Here is a 14,485-nt window from a genome sequence, read left to right as displayed (position 1 = left end):
AGAGTGTTTAGGCCCTTGGAAGGTGAGCAGGCAGGAGGTAAAGGGGCCGGTGTTGCATCTTCTGCAGTTATGTGGGAAATTGAGATGGGAAGGGGAGTGGTGTTGGTGTCAAGAAGTGTAGTAGGCTGTCCTGGAGGGAAGGATCCCTGTGAAATGCGGACGGGAGGGTGTGTGGGGGGAAGGGGGAGATGTGTTTGGTGGTGGCATTGTGCTGGAGTTGAATGTGGAGGCTGGTGCGAGGAAAAGTGAGAAGTATGGGGACTCTGGTGTTTTGAGTGGGTGTTGCATTGTGTGTGAGTCTCTGTTCCCCACTCCAATGGGAGAGTGTGTTGTTTGCAGTGTGGCAGTTAGACACACCAGAGTTGTGGCAGTTCCAGATTGCGATGAATTCTTGTGAAGTATGAAGAGCCCTTCTCCCCCCAGAGTCCTCGCTGGTCGAGCCCACTATTGCATAAATGCTGGCTTGTCCACAGCAGTGAGCTGTGGTGAAGAGTGATGAAGACTGGAGAGTTTAGCTTGGTGTTTGAGGATGGATGGCGCGCGAGCGGCTGTGATGTGCAGCATTTGTGGTTTTGACTTGGAGGTAAGGACTTAGGAAGGAAGGCAGAAGGGAGAGAGTGAGTTTGAATGTGAAACTCCTCAAAGTGTGAAAAAAAAAACAGAGCGCATATCCAGAAAGAAATGACTCTTGGTGTCAGCAGTGAAATAGCTTTTGCTGGGCGCCACTTGCCGGCGCCGGCTTTAGCTCAGTAGCTACTTCGATTTCACTCAAATCCGTCTGGCCGCGAGTTCGCGTCCAGTTAACTACGGGCGCTGCCCGGCGTTTTATTCCTTCGGTAACTTGGCTTGTTACCCCACCGGCAAATCTACACACTTTTCGGATCAATTTTCTCCTGTCATTTCTCTCTTCGTGCAATCTATAAACATAGATTGCGTATAAGAAGCGCTGCTTTTCAAGTGGAACTGCGCAACAACAGCAAAGAGAGACTGTTCACAACTTGGACGGGTCTTTTGGATGAAAGTTTCAGAAATTTAATACGCTCCAAAAGTAACACTATTTTCATACATGAAACCACCTTGCTACAGTTCACGCCAGAGTTGCCGAGAAGGGGAGCTGCCTCCTCTCTCCAGTCTCAAAGCCGTCACTCTGTCTCACTGAGGTCACTCACCCTTACATTTCACAGACACCGTCGCGATGGGATTATCGGCAGCGCAAAGACGCGCTGGAAATGCCAATTGGCAAAGAATGGGATTTAAAAAAAACGGCATTTTCGCAGAAGCAGGCTTTTCGGCCGACCGTTTTAGTGGCTGCTCTGTGAGCGTTTGGAGTCAGGATCAAACTCCCGCCTTTTCCCCATCATCCTGCGCGCTGCTGCTATTTAAACCTGATGTGGAGGTGCCATAGCGACCTGAAGAAGGAGCAGCACAATTGGGTCAATGGGCTGAGGAGTGGCAGATGGAGTTTAACTTGGATGTATGCGGGGAATTGCATTTTGGTCAAACAAACAAAGGCAAGACTTATACAAAGAAAAGTAGGGCGTTGGGCCCTCTTGTAGGCCAGAGAGACCTTCGGGTTCAGGTGCATACTTTTTCTTGTAATTTGCATCACATCTAGACAAGGAGGTTAAGAAGTTGTTTAGCACGCTTGCTGTCTTTTGGTCAGACTTTGAGTTTAGGAGTTGTAATGTTCTGTTGAGGTCGTGCGGGATTTGAAGGTATTGAACTCATTATAGATCCGAGCAGGTTGTAAAGTACCGAGTTTGAAGACGAGGTATTGCTCTCCAGTTTGCACTGCCATTCACTGGGACTTGCCCAGGACAGACAAATGGGCATGTGAGCAGGACACTGTGTTAAAATGACCGGCTTCGGGTAGGTCAGGGTCAAGCTTGCAGACAGAATGGAGGCGTTCTGCAAAGCGGTCACCCAGTCTGCGTTTGGATACTCCAGTGCCGATGAGGCCACATTGCGTGCAGCCCAGCTGATACACAAGAGTGGAGGAGGTAGTGGCGAAACAGTGCTTCAGCTGGAAAGAGTGTTTAGGCCCTTGGAAGGTGAGCAGGCAGGAGGTAAAGGGGCCGGTGTTGCATCTTCTGCAGTTATGTGGGAAATTGAGGTGGGAAGGGGAGTGGTGTTGGTGTCAAGAAGTGTAGTAGGCTGTCCTGGAGGGAAGGATCCCTGTGAAATGCGGACGGGGGGGGGGGGTGTGGGGGGAAGGGGGAGATGTGTTTGGTGGTGGCATTGTGCTGGAGTTGAATGTGGAGGCTGGTGCGAGGAAAAGTGAGAAGTATGGGGACTCTGGTGTTTTGAGTGGGTGTTGCATTGTGTGTGAGTCTCTGTTCCCCACTCCAATGGGAGAGTGTGTTGTTTGCAGTGTGGCAGTTAGACACACCAGAGTTGTGGCAGTTCCAGATTGCGATGAATTCTTGTGAAGTATGAAGAGCCCTTCTCCCCCCAGAGTCCTCGCTGGTCGAGCCCACTATTGCATAAATGCTGGCTTGTCCACAGCAGTGAGCTGTGGTGAAGAGTGATGAAGACTGGAGAGTTTAGCTTGGTGTTTGAGGATGGATGGCGCGCGAGCGGCGGTGATGTGCAGCATTTGTGGTTTTGACTTGGAGGTAAGGACTTAGGAAGGAAGGCAGAAGGGAGAGAGTGAGTTTGAATGTGAAACTCCTCAAAGTGTGAAAAAAAAAACAGGGCGCATATCCAGAAAGAAATGACTCTTGGTGTCAGCAGTGAAATAGCTTTTGCTGGGCGCCACTTGCCGGCGCCGGCTTTAGCTCAGTAGCTACTTCGATTTCACTCAAATCCGTCTGGCCGCGAGTTCGCGTCCAGTTAACTACGGGCGCTGCCCGGCGTTTTATTCCTTCGGTAACTTGGCTTGTTACCCCACCGGCAAATCTACACCCTTTTCGGATCAATTTTATCCTGTCATTTCTCTCTTCGTGCAATCTATAAACATAGATTGCGTATAAGAAGCGCTGCTTTTCAAGTGGAACTGCGCAACAACAGCAAAGAGAGACTGTTCACAACTTGGACGGGTCTTTTGGATGAAAGTTTCAGAAATTTAATACGCTCCAAAAGTAACACTATTTTCATACATGAAACCACCTTGCTACAGTTCACGCCAGAGTTGCCGAGAAGGGGAGCTGCCTCCTCTCTCCCGTCTCAAAGCCGTCACTCTGTCTCACTGGGGTCACTCACCCTTACATTTCACAGACACCGTCGCGATGGGATTATCGGCAGCGCAAAGACGCACTGGAAATGCCAATTGGCAAAGAATGGGATTTAAAAAAAACGGCATTTTCGCAGAAGCAGGCTTTTCGGCCGACCGTTTTAGTGGCTGCTCTGTGAGCGTTTGGAGTCAGGATCAAACTCCCGCCTTTTCCCCATCATCCTGCGCGCTGCTGCTATTTAAACCTGATGTGGAGGTGCCATAGCGACCTGAAGAAGGAGCAGCACAATTGGGTCAATGGGCTGAGGAGTGGCAGATGGAGTTTAACTTGGATGTATGCGGGGAATTGCATTTTGGTCAAACAAACAAAGGCAAGACTTATACAAAGAAAAGTAGGGCGTTGGGCCCTCTTGTAGGCCAGAGAGACCTTCGGGTTCAGGTGCATACTTTTTCTTGTAATTTGCATCACATCTAGACAAGGAGGTTAAGAAGTTGTTTAGCACGCTTGCTGTCTTTTGGTCAGACTTTGAGTTTAGGAGTTGTAATGTTCTGTTGAGGTCGTGCGGGATTTGAAGGTATTGAACTCATTATAGATCCGAGCAGGTTGTAAAGTGCCGAGTTTGAAGACGAGGTATTGCTCTCCAGTTTGCACTGCCATTCACTGGGACTTGCCCAGGACAGACAAATGGGCATGTGAGCAGGACACTGTGTTAAAATGACCGGCTTCGGGTAGGTCAGGGTCAAGCTTGCAGACAGAATGGAGGCGTTCTGCAAAGCGGTCACCCAGTCTGCGTTTGGATACTCCAGTGCCGATGAGGCCACATTGCGTGCAGCCCAGCTGATACACAAGAGTGGAGGAGGTAGTGGCGAAACAGTGCTTCAGCTGGAAAGAGTGTTTAGGCCCTTGGAAGGTGAGCAGGCAGGAGGTAAAGGGGCCGGTGTTGCATCTTCTGCAGTTATGTGGGAAATTGAGGTGGGAAGGGGAGTGGTGTTGGTGTCAAGAAGTGTAGTAGGCTGTCCTGGAGGGAAGGATCCCTGTGAAATGCGGACGGGGGGGGGGTGTGGGGGGAAGGGGGAGATGTGTTTGGTGGTGGCATTGTGCTGGAGTTGAATGTGGAGGCTGGTGCGAGGAAAAGTGAGAAGTATGGGGACTCTGGTGTTTTGAGTGGGTGTTGCATTGTGTGTGAGTCTCTGTTCCCCACTCCAATGGGAGAGTGTGTTGTTTGCAGTGTGGCAGTTAGACACACCAGAGTTGTGGCAGTTCCAGATTGCGATGAATTCTTGTGAAGTATGAAGAGCCCTTCTCCCCCCAGAGTCCTCGCTGGTCGAGCCCACTATTGCATAAATGCTGGCTTGTCCACAGCAGTGAGCTGTGGTGAAGAGTGATGAAGACTGGAGAGTTTAGCTTGGTGTTTGAGGATGGATGGCGCGCGAGCGGCTGTGATGTGCAGCATTTGTGGTTTTGACTTGGAGGTAAGGACTTAGGAAGGAAGGCAGAAGGGAGAGAGTGAGTTTGAATGTGAAACTCCTCAAAGTGTGAAAAAAAAAACAGAGCGCATATCCAGAAAGAAATGACTCTTGGTGTCAGCAGTGAAATAGCTTTTGCTGGGCGCCACTTGCCGGCGCCGGCTTTAGCTCAGTAGCTACTTCGATTTCACTCAAATCCGTCTGGCCGCGAGTTCGCGTCCAGTTAACTACGGGCGCTGCCCGGCGTTTTATTCCTTCGGTAACTTGGCTTGTTACCCCACCGGCAAATCTACACACTTTTCGGATCAATTTTATCCTGTCATTTCTCTCTTCGTGCAATCTATAAACATAGATTGCGTATAAGAAGCGCTGCTTTTCAAGTGGAACTGCGCAACAACAGCAAAGAGAGACTGTTCACAACTTGGACGGGTCTTTTGGATGAAAGTTTCAGAAATTTAATACGCTCCAAAAGTAACACTATTTTCATACATGAAACCACCTTGCTACAGTTCACGCCAGAGTTGCCGAGAAGGGGAGCTGCCTCCTCTCTCCCGTCTCAAAGCCGTCACTCTGTCTCACTGGGGTCACTCACCCTTACATTTCACAGACACCGTCGCGATGGGATTATCGGCAGCGCAAAGACGCGCTGGAAATGCCAATTGGCAAAGAATGGGATTTAAAAAAAACGGCATTTTCGCAGAAGCAGGCTTTTCGGCCGACCGTTTTAGTGGCTGCTCTGTGAGCGTTTGGAGTCAGGATCAAACTCCCGCCTTTTCCCCATCATCCTGCGCGCTGCTGCTATTTAAACCTGATGTGGAGGTGCCATAGCGACCTGAAGAAGGAGCAGCACAATTGGGTCAATGGGCTGAGGAGTGGCAGATGGAGTTTAACTTGGATGTATGCGGGGAATTGCATTTTGGTCAAACAAACAAAGGCAAGACTTATACAAAGAAAAGTAGGGCGTTGGGCCCTCTTGTAGGCCAGAGAGACCTTCGGGTTCAGGTGCATACTTTTTCTTGTAATTTGCATCACATCTAGACAAGGAGGTTAAGAAGTTGTTTAGCACGCTTGCTGTCTTTTGGTCAGACTTTGAGTTTAGGAGTTGTAATGTTCTGTTGAGGTCGTGCGGGATTTGAAGGTATTGAACTCATTATAGATCCGAGCAGGTTGTAAAGTGCCGAGTTTGAAGACGAGGTATTGCTCTCCAGTTTGCACTGCCATTCACTGGGACTTGCCCAGGACAGACAAATGGGCATGTGAGCAGGACACTGTGTTAAAATGACCGGCTTCGGGTAGGTCAGGGTCAAGCTTGCAGACAGAATGGAGGCGTTCTGCAAAGCGGTCACCCAGTCTGCGTTTGGATACTCCAGTGCCGATGAGGCCACATTGCGTGCAGCCCAGCTGATACACAAGAGTGGAGGAGGTAGTGGCGAAACAGTGCTTCAGCTGGAAAGAGTGTTTAGGCCCTTGGAAGGTGAGCAGGCAGGAGGTAAAGGGGCCGGTGTTGCATCTTCTGCAGTTATGTGGGAAATTGAGGTGGGAAGGGGAGTGGTGTTGGTGTCAAGAAGTGTAGTAGGCTGTCCTGGAGGGAAGGATCCCTGTGAAATGCGGACGGGAGGGTGTGTGGGGGGAAGGGGGAGATGTGTTTGGTGGTGGCATTGTGCTGGAGTTGAATGTGGAGGCTGGTGCGAGGAAAAGTGAGAAGTATGGGGACTCTGGTGTTTTGAGTGGGTGTTGCATTGTGTGTGAGTCTCTGTTCCCCACTCCAATGGGAGAGTGTGTTGTTTGCAGTGTGGCAGTTAGACACACCAGAGTTGTGGCAGTTCCAGATTGCGATGAATTCTTGTGAAGTATGAAGAGCCCTTCTCCCCCCAGAGTCCTCGCTGGTCGAGCCCACTATTGCATAAATGCTGGCTTGTCCACAGCAGTGAGCTGTGGTGAAGAGTGATGAAGACTGGAGAGTTTAGCTTGGTGTTTGAGGATGGATGGCGCGCGAGCGGCTGTGATGTGCAGCATTTGTGGTTTTGACTTGGAGGTAAGGACTTAGGAAGGAAGGCAGAAGGGAGAGAGTGAGTTTGAATGTGAAACTCCTCAAAGTGTGAAAAAAAAAACAGGGCGCATATCCAGAAAGAAATGACTCTTGGTGTCAGCAGTGAAATAGCTTTTGCTGGGCGCCACTTGCCGGCGCCGGCTTTAGCTCAGTAGCTACTTCGATTTCACTCAAATCCGTCTGGCCGCGAGTTCGCGTTCAGTTAACTACGGGCGCTGCCCGGCGTTTTATTCCTTCGGTAACTTGGCTTGTTACCCCACCGGCAAATCTACACACTTTTCGGATCAATTTTATCCTGTCATTTCTCTCTTCGTGCAATCTATAAACATAGATTGCGTATAAGAAGCGCTGCTTTTCAAGTGGAACTGCGCAACAACAGCAAAGAGAGACTGTTCACAACTTGGACGGGTCTTTTGGATGAAAGTTTCAGAAATTTAATACGCTCCAAAAGTAACACTATTTTCATACATGAAACCACCTTGCTACAGTTCACGCCAGAGTTGCCGAGAAGGGGAGCTGCCTCCTCTCTCCCGTCTCAAAGCCGTCACTCTGTCTCACTGGGGTCACTCACCCTTACATTTCACAGACACCGTCGCGATGGGATTATCGGCAGCGCAAAGACGCGCTGGAAATGCCAATTGGCAAAGAATGGGATTTAAAAAAAACGGCATTTTCGCAGAAGCAGGCTTTTCGGCCGACCGTTTTAGTGGCTGCTCTGTGAGCGTTTGGAGTCAGGATCAAACTCCCGCCTTTTCCCCATCATCCTGCGCGCTGCTGCTATTTAAACCTGATGTGGAGGTGCCATAGCGACCTGAAGAAGGAGCAGCACAATTGGGTCAATGGGCTGAGGAGTGGCAGATGGAGTTTAACTTGGATGTATGCGGGGAATTGCATTTTGGTCAAACAAACAAAGGCAAGACTTATACAAAGAAAAGTAGGGCGTTGGGCCCTCTTGTAGGCCAGAGAGACCTTCGGGTTCAGGTGCATACTTTTTCTTGTAATTTGCATCACATCTAGACAAGGAGGTTAAGAAGTTGTTTAGCACGCTTGCTGTCTTTTGGTCAGACTTTGAGTTTAGGAGTTGTAATGTTCTGTTGAGGTCGTGCGGGATTTGAAGGTATTGAACTCATTATAGATCCGAGCAGGTTGTAAAGTGCCGAGTTTGAAGACGAGGTATTGCTCTCCAGTTTGCACTGCCATTCACTGGGACTTGCCCAGGACAGACAAATGGGCATGTGAGCAGGACACTGTGTTAAAATGACCGGCTTCGGGTAGGTCAGGGTCAAGCTTGCAGACAGAATGGAGGCGTTCTGCAAAGCGGTCACCCAGTCTGCGTTTGGATACTCCAGTGCCGATGAGGCCACATTGCGTGCAGCCCAGCTGATACACAAGAGTGGAGGAGGTAGTGGCGAAACAGTGCTTCAGCTGGAAAGAGTGTTTAGGCCCTTGGAAGGTGAGCAGGCAGGAGGTAAAGGGGCCGGTGTTGCATCTTCTGCAGTTATGTGGGAAATTGAGGTGGGAAGGGGAGTGGTGTTGGTGTCAAGAAGTGTAGTAGGCTGTCCTGGAGGGAAGGATCCCTGTGAAATGCGGACGGGAGGGTGTGTGGGGGGAAGGGGGAGATGTGTTTGGTGGTGGCATTGTGCTGGAGTTGAATGTGGAGGCTGGTGCGAGGAAAAGTGAGAAGTATGGGGACTCTGGTGTTTTGAGTGGGTGTTGCATTGTGTGTGAGTCTCTGTTCCCCACTCCAATGGGAGAGTGTGTTGTTTGCAGTGTGGCAGTTAGACACACCAGAGTTGTGGCAGTTCCAGATTGCGATGAATTCTTGTGAAGTATGAAGAGCCCTTCTCCCCCCAGAGTCCTCGCTGGTCGAGCCCACTATTGCATAAATGCTGGCTTGTCCACAGCAGTGAGCTGTGGTGAAGAGTGATGAAGACTGGAGAGTTTAGCTTGGTGTTTGAGGATGGATGGCGCGCGAGCGGCTGTGATGTGCAGCATTTGTGGTTTTGACTTGGAGGTAAGGACTTAGGAAGGAAGGCAGAAGGGAGAGAGTGAGTTTGAATGTGAAACTCCTCAAAGTGTGAAAAAAAAAACAGGGCGCATATCCAGAACGAAATGACTCTTGGTGTCAGCAGTGAAATAGCTTTTGCTGGGCGCCATTTGCCGGCGCCGGCTTTAGCTCAGTAGCTACTTCGATTTCACTCAAATCCGTCTGGCCGCGAGTTCGCGTTCAGTTAACTACGGGCGCTGCCCGGCGTTTTATTCCTTCGGTAACTTGGCTTGTTACCCCACCGGCAAATCTACACACTTTTCGGATCAATTTTATCCTGTCATTTCTCTCTTCGTGCAATCTATAAACATAGATTGCGTATAAGAAGCGCTGCTTTTCAAGTGGAACTGCGCAACAACAGCAAAGAGAGACTGTTCACAACTTGGACGGGTCTTTTGGATGAAAGTTTCAGAAATTTAATACGCTCCAAAAGTAACACTATTTTCATACATGAAACCACCTTGCTACAGTTCACGCCAGAGTTGCCGAGAAGGGGAGCTGCCTCCTCTCTCCCGTCTCAAAGCCGTCACTCTGTCTCACTGGGGTCACTCACCCTTACATTTCACAGACACCGTCGCGATGGGATTATCGGCAGCGCAAAGACGCGCTGGAAATGCCAATTGGCAAAGAATGGGATTTAAAAAAAACGGCATTTTCGCAGAAGCAGGCTTTTCGGCCGACCGTTTTAGTGGCTGCTCTGTGAGCGTTTGGAGTCAGGATCAAACTCCCGCCTTTTCCCCATCATCCTGCGCGCTGCTGCTATTTAAACCTGATGTGGAGGTGCCATAGCGACCTGAAGAAGGAGCAGCACAATTGGGTCAATGGGCTGAGGAGTGGCAGATGGAGTTTAACTTGGATGTATGCGGGGAATTGCATTTTGGTCAAACAAACAAAGGCAAGACTTATACAAAGAAAAGTAGGGCGTTGGGCCCTCTTGTAGGCCAGAGAGACCTTCGGGTTCAGGTGCATACTTTTTCTTGTAATTTGCATCACATCTAGACAAGGAGGTTAAGAAGTTGTTTAGCACGCTTGCTGTCTTTTGGTCAGACTTTGAGTTTAGGAGTTGTAATGTTCTGTTGAGGTCGTGCGGGATTTGAAGGTATTGAACTCATTATAGATCCGAGCAGGTTGTAAAGTGCCGAGTTTGAAGACGAGGTATTGCTCTCCAGTTTGCACTGCCATTCACTGGGACTTGCCCAGGACAGACAAATGGGCATGTGAGCAGGACACTGTGTTAAAATGACCGGCTTCGGGTAGGTCAGGGTCAAGCTTGCAGACAGAATGGAGGCGTTCTGCAAAGCGGTCACCCAGTCTGCGTTTGGATACTCCAGTGCCGATGAGGCCACATTGCGTGCAGCCCAGCTGATACACAAGAGTGGAGGAGGTAGTGGCGAAACAGTGCTTCAGCTGGAAAGAGTGTTTAGGCCCTTGGAAGGTGAGCAGGCAGGAGGTAAAGGGGCCGGTGTTGCATCTTCTGCAGTTATGTGGGAAATTGAGGTGGGAAGGGGAGTGGTGTTGGTGTCAAGAAGTGTAGTAGGCTGTCCTGGAGGGAAGGATCCCTGTGAAATGCGGACGGGAGGGTGTGTGGGGGGAAGGGGGAGATGTGTTTGGTGGTGGCATTGTGCTGGAGTTGAATGTGGAGGCTGGTGCGAGGAAAAGTGAGAAGTATGGGGACTCTGGTGTTTTGAGTGGGTGTTGCATTGTGTGTGAGTCTCTGTTCCCCACTCCAATGGGAGAGTGTGTTGTTTGCAGTGTGGCAGTTAGACACACCAGAGTTGTGGCAGTTCCAGATTGCGATGAATTCTTGTGAAGTATGAAGAGCCCTTCTCCCCCCAGAGTCCTCGCTGGTCGAGCCCACTATTGCATAAATGCTGGCTTGTCCACAGCAGTGAGCTGTGGTGAAGAGTGATGAAGACTGGAGAGTTTAGCTTGGTGTTTGAGGATGGATGGCGCGCGAGCGGCTGTGATGTGCAGCATTTGTGGTTTTGACTTGGAGGTAAGGACTTAGGAAGGAAGGCAGAAGGGAGAGAGTGAGTTTGAATGTGAAACTCCTCAAAGTGTGAAAAAAAAAACAGAGCGCATATCCAGAAAGAAATGACTCTTGGTGTCAGCAGTGAAATAGCTTTTGCTGGGCGCCACTTGCCGGCGCCGGCTTTAGCTCAGTAGCTACTTCGATTTCACTCAAATCCGTCTGGCCGCGAGTTCGCGTCCAGTTAACTACGGGCGCTGCCCGGCGTTTTATTCCTTCGGTAACTTGGCTTGTTACCCCACCGGCAAATCTACACACTTTTCGGATCAATTTTATCCTGTCATTTCTCTCTTCGTGCAATCTATAAACATAGATTGCGTATAAGAAGCGCTGCTTTTCAAGTGGAACTGCGCAACAACAGCAAAGAGAGACTGTTCACAACTTGGACGGGTCTTTTGGATGAAAGTTTCAGAAATTTAATACGCTCCAAAAGTAACACTATTTTCATACATGAAACCACCTTGCTACAGTTCACGCCAGAGTTGCCGAGAAGGGGAGCTGCCTCCTCTCTCCCGTCTCAAAGCCGTCACTCTGTCTCACTGGGGTCACTCACCCTTACATTTCACAGACACCGTCGCGATGGGATTATCGGCAGCGCAAAGACGCGCTGGAAATGCCAATTGGCAAAGAATGGGATTTAAAAAAAACGGCATTTTCGCAGAAGCAGGCTTTTCGGCCGACCGTTTTAGTGGCTGCTCTGTGAGCGTTTGGAGTCAGGATCAAACTCCCGCCTTTTCCCCATCATCCTGCGCGCTGCTGCTATTTAAACCTGATGTGGAGGTGCCATAGCGACCTGAAGAAGGAGCAGCACAATTGGGTCAATGGGCTGAGGAGTGGCAGATGGAGTTTAACTTGGATGTATGCGGGGAATTGCATTTTGGTCAAACAAACAAAGGCAAGACTTATACAAAGAAAAGTAGGGCGTTGGGCCCTCTTGTAGGCCAGAGAGACCTTCGGGTTCAGGTGCATACTTTTTCTTGTAATTTGCATCACATCTAGACAAGGAGGTTAAGAAGTTGTTTAGCACGCTTGCTGTCTTTTGGTCAGACTTTGAGTTTAGGAGTTGTAATGTTCTGTTGAGGTCGTGCGGGATTTGAAGGTATTGAACTCATTATAGATCCGAGCAGGTTGTAAAGTGCCGAGTTTGAAGACGAGGTATTGCTCTCCAGTTTGCACTGCCATTCACTGGGACTTGCCCAGGACAGACAAATGGGCATGTGAGCAGGACACTGTGTTAAAATGACCGGCTTCGGGTAGGTCAGGGTCAAGCTTGCAGACAGAATGGAGGCGTTCTGCAAAGCGGTCACCCAGTCTGCGTTTGGATACTCCAGTGCCGATGAGGCCACATTGCGTGCAGCCCAGCTGATACACAAGAGTGGAGGAGGTAGTGGCGAAACAGTGCTTCAGCTGGAAAGAGTGTTTAGGCCCTTGGAAGGTGAGCAGGCAGGAGGTAAAGGGGCCGGTGTTGCATCTTCTGCAGTTATGTGGGAAATTGAGATGGGAAGGGGAGTGGTGTTGGTGTCAAGAAGTGTAGTAGGCTGTCCTGGAGGGAAGGATCCCTGTGAAATGCGGACGGGAGGGTGTGTGGGGGGAAGGGGGAGATGTGTTTGGTGGTGGCATTGTGCTGGAGTTGAATGTGGAGGCTGGTGCGAGGAAAAGTGAGAAGTATGGGGACTCTGGTGTTTTGAGTGGGTGTTGCATTGTGTGTGAGTCTCTGTTCCCCACTCCAATGGGAGAGTGTGTTGTTTGCAGTGTGGCAGTTAGACACACCAGAGTTGTGGCAGTTCCAGATTGCGATGAATTCTTGTGAAGTATGAAGAGCCCTTCTCCCCCCAGAGTCCTCGCTGGTCGAGCCCACTATTGCATAAATGCTGGCTTGTCCACAGCAGTGAGCTGTGGTGAAGAGTGATGAAGACTGGAGAGTTTAGCTTGGTGTTTGAGGATGGATGGCGCGCGAGCGGCTGTGATGTGCAGCATTTGTGGTTTTGACTTGGAGGTAAGGACTTAGGAAGGAAGGCAGAAGGGAGAGAGTGAGTTTGAATGTGAAACTCCTCAAAGTGTGAAAAAAAAAACAGAGCGCATATCCAGAAAGAAATGACTCTTGGTGTCAGCAGTGAAATAGCTTTTGCTGGGCGCCACTTGCCGGCGCCGGCTTTAGCTCAGTAGCTACTTCGATTTCACTCAAATCCGTCTGGCCGCGAGTTCGCGTCCAGTTAACTACGGGCGCTGCCCGGCGTTTTATTCCTTCGGTAACTTGGCTTGTTACCCCACCGGCAAATCTACACACTTTTCGGATCAATTTTCTCCTGTCATTTCTCTCTTCGTGCAATCTATAAACATAGATTGCGTATAAGAAGCGCTGCTTTTCAAGTGGAACTGCGCAACAACAGCAAAGAGAGACTGTTCACAACTTGGACGGGTCTTTTGGATGAAAGTTTCAGAAATTTAATACGCTCCAAAAGTAACACTATTTTCATACATGAAACCACCTTGCTACAGTTCACGCCAGAGTTGCCGAGAAGGGGAGCTGCCTCCTCTCTCCAGTCTCAAAGCCGTCACTCTGTCTCACTGAGGTCACTCACCCTTACATTTCACAGACACCGTCGCGATGGGATTATCGGCAGCGCAAAGACGCGCTGGAAATGCCAATTGGCAAAGAATGGGATTTAAAAAAAACGGCATTTTCGCAGAAGCAGGCTTTTCGGCCGACCGTTTTAGTGGCTGCTCTGTGAGCGTTTGGAGTCAGGATCAAACTCCCGCCTTTTCCCCATCATCCTGCGCGCTGCTGCTATTTAAACCTGATGTGGAGGTGCCATAGCGACCTGAAGAAGGAGCAGCACAATTGGGTCAATGGGCTGAGGAGTGGCAGATGGAGTTTAACTTGGATGTATGCGGGGAATTGCATTTTGGTCAAACAAACAAAGGCAAGACTTATACAAAGAAAAGTAGGGCGTTGGGCCCTCTTGTAGGCCAGAGAGACCTTCGGGTTCAGGTGCATACTTTTTCTTGTAATTTGCATCACATCTAGACAAGGAGGTTAAGAAGTTGTTTAGCACGCTTGCTGTCTTTTGGTCAGACTTTGAGTTTAGGAGTTGTAATGTTCTGTTGAGGTCGTGCGGGATTTGAAGGTATTGAACTCATTATAGATCCGAGCAGGTTGTAAAGTACCGAGTTTGAAGACGAGGTATTGCTCTCCAGTTTGCACTGCCATTCACTGGGACTTGCCCAGGACAGACAAATGGGCATGTGAGCAGGACACTGTGTTAAAATGACCGGCTTCGGGTAGGTCAGGGTCAAGCTTGCAGACAGAATGGAGGCGTTCTGCAAAGCGGTCACCCAGTCTGCGTTTGGATACTCCAGTGCCGATGAGGCCACATTGCGTGCAGCCCAGCTGATACACAAGAGTGGAGGAGGTAGTGGCGAAACAGTGCTTCAGCTGGAAAGAGTGTTTAGGCCCTTGGAAGGTGAGCAGGCAGGAGGTAAAGGGGCCGGTGTTGCATCTTCTGCAGTTATGTGGGAAATTGAGGTGGGAAGGGGAGTGGTGTTGGTGTCAAGAAGTGTAGTAGGCTGTCCTGGAGGGAAGGATCCCTGTGAAATGCGGACGGGGGGGGGGGTGTGGGGGGAAGGGGGAGATGTGTTTGGTGGTGGCATTGTGCTGGAGTTGAATGTGGAGGCTGGTGCGAGGAAAAGTGAGAAGTATGGGGACTCTGGTGTTTTGAG

This window comes from Chiloscyllium punctatum, chromosome 20 (genome assembly GCF_047496795.1).
Source record: "Chiloscyllium punctatum isolate Juve2018m chromosome 20, sChiPun1.3, whole genome shotgun sequence".
Lineage (NCBI taxonomy): Eukaryota > Metazoa > Chordata > Chondrichthyes > Orectolobiformes > Hemiscylliidae > Chiloscyllium > Chiloscyllium punctatum.
Note: the sequence above shows the minus strand (reverse complement) of the source record.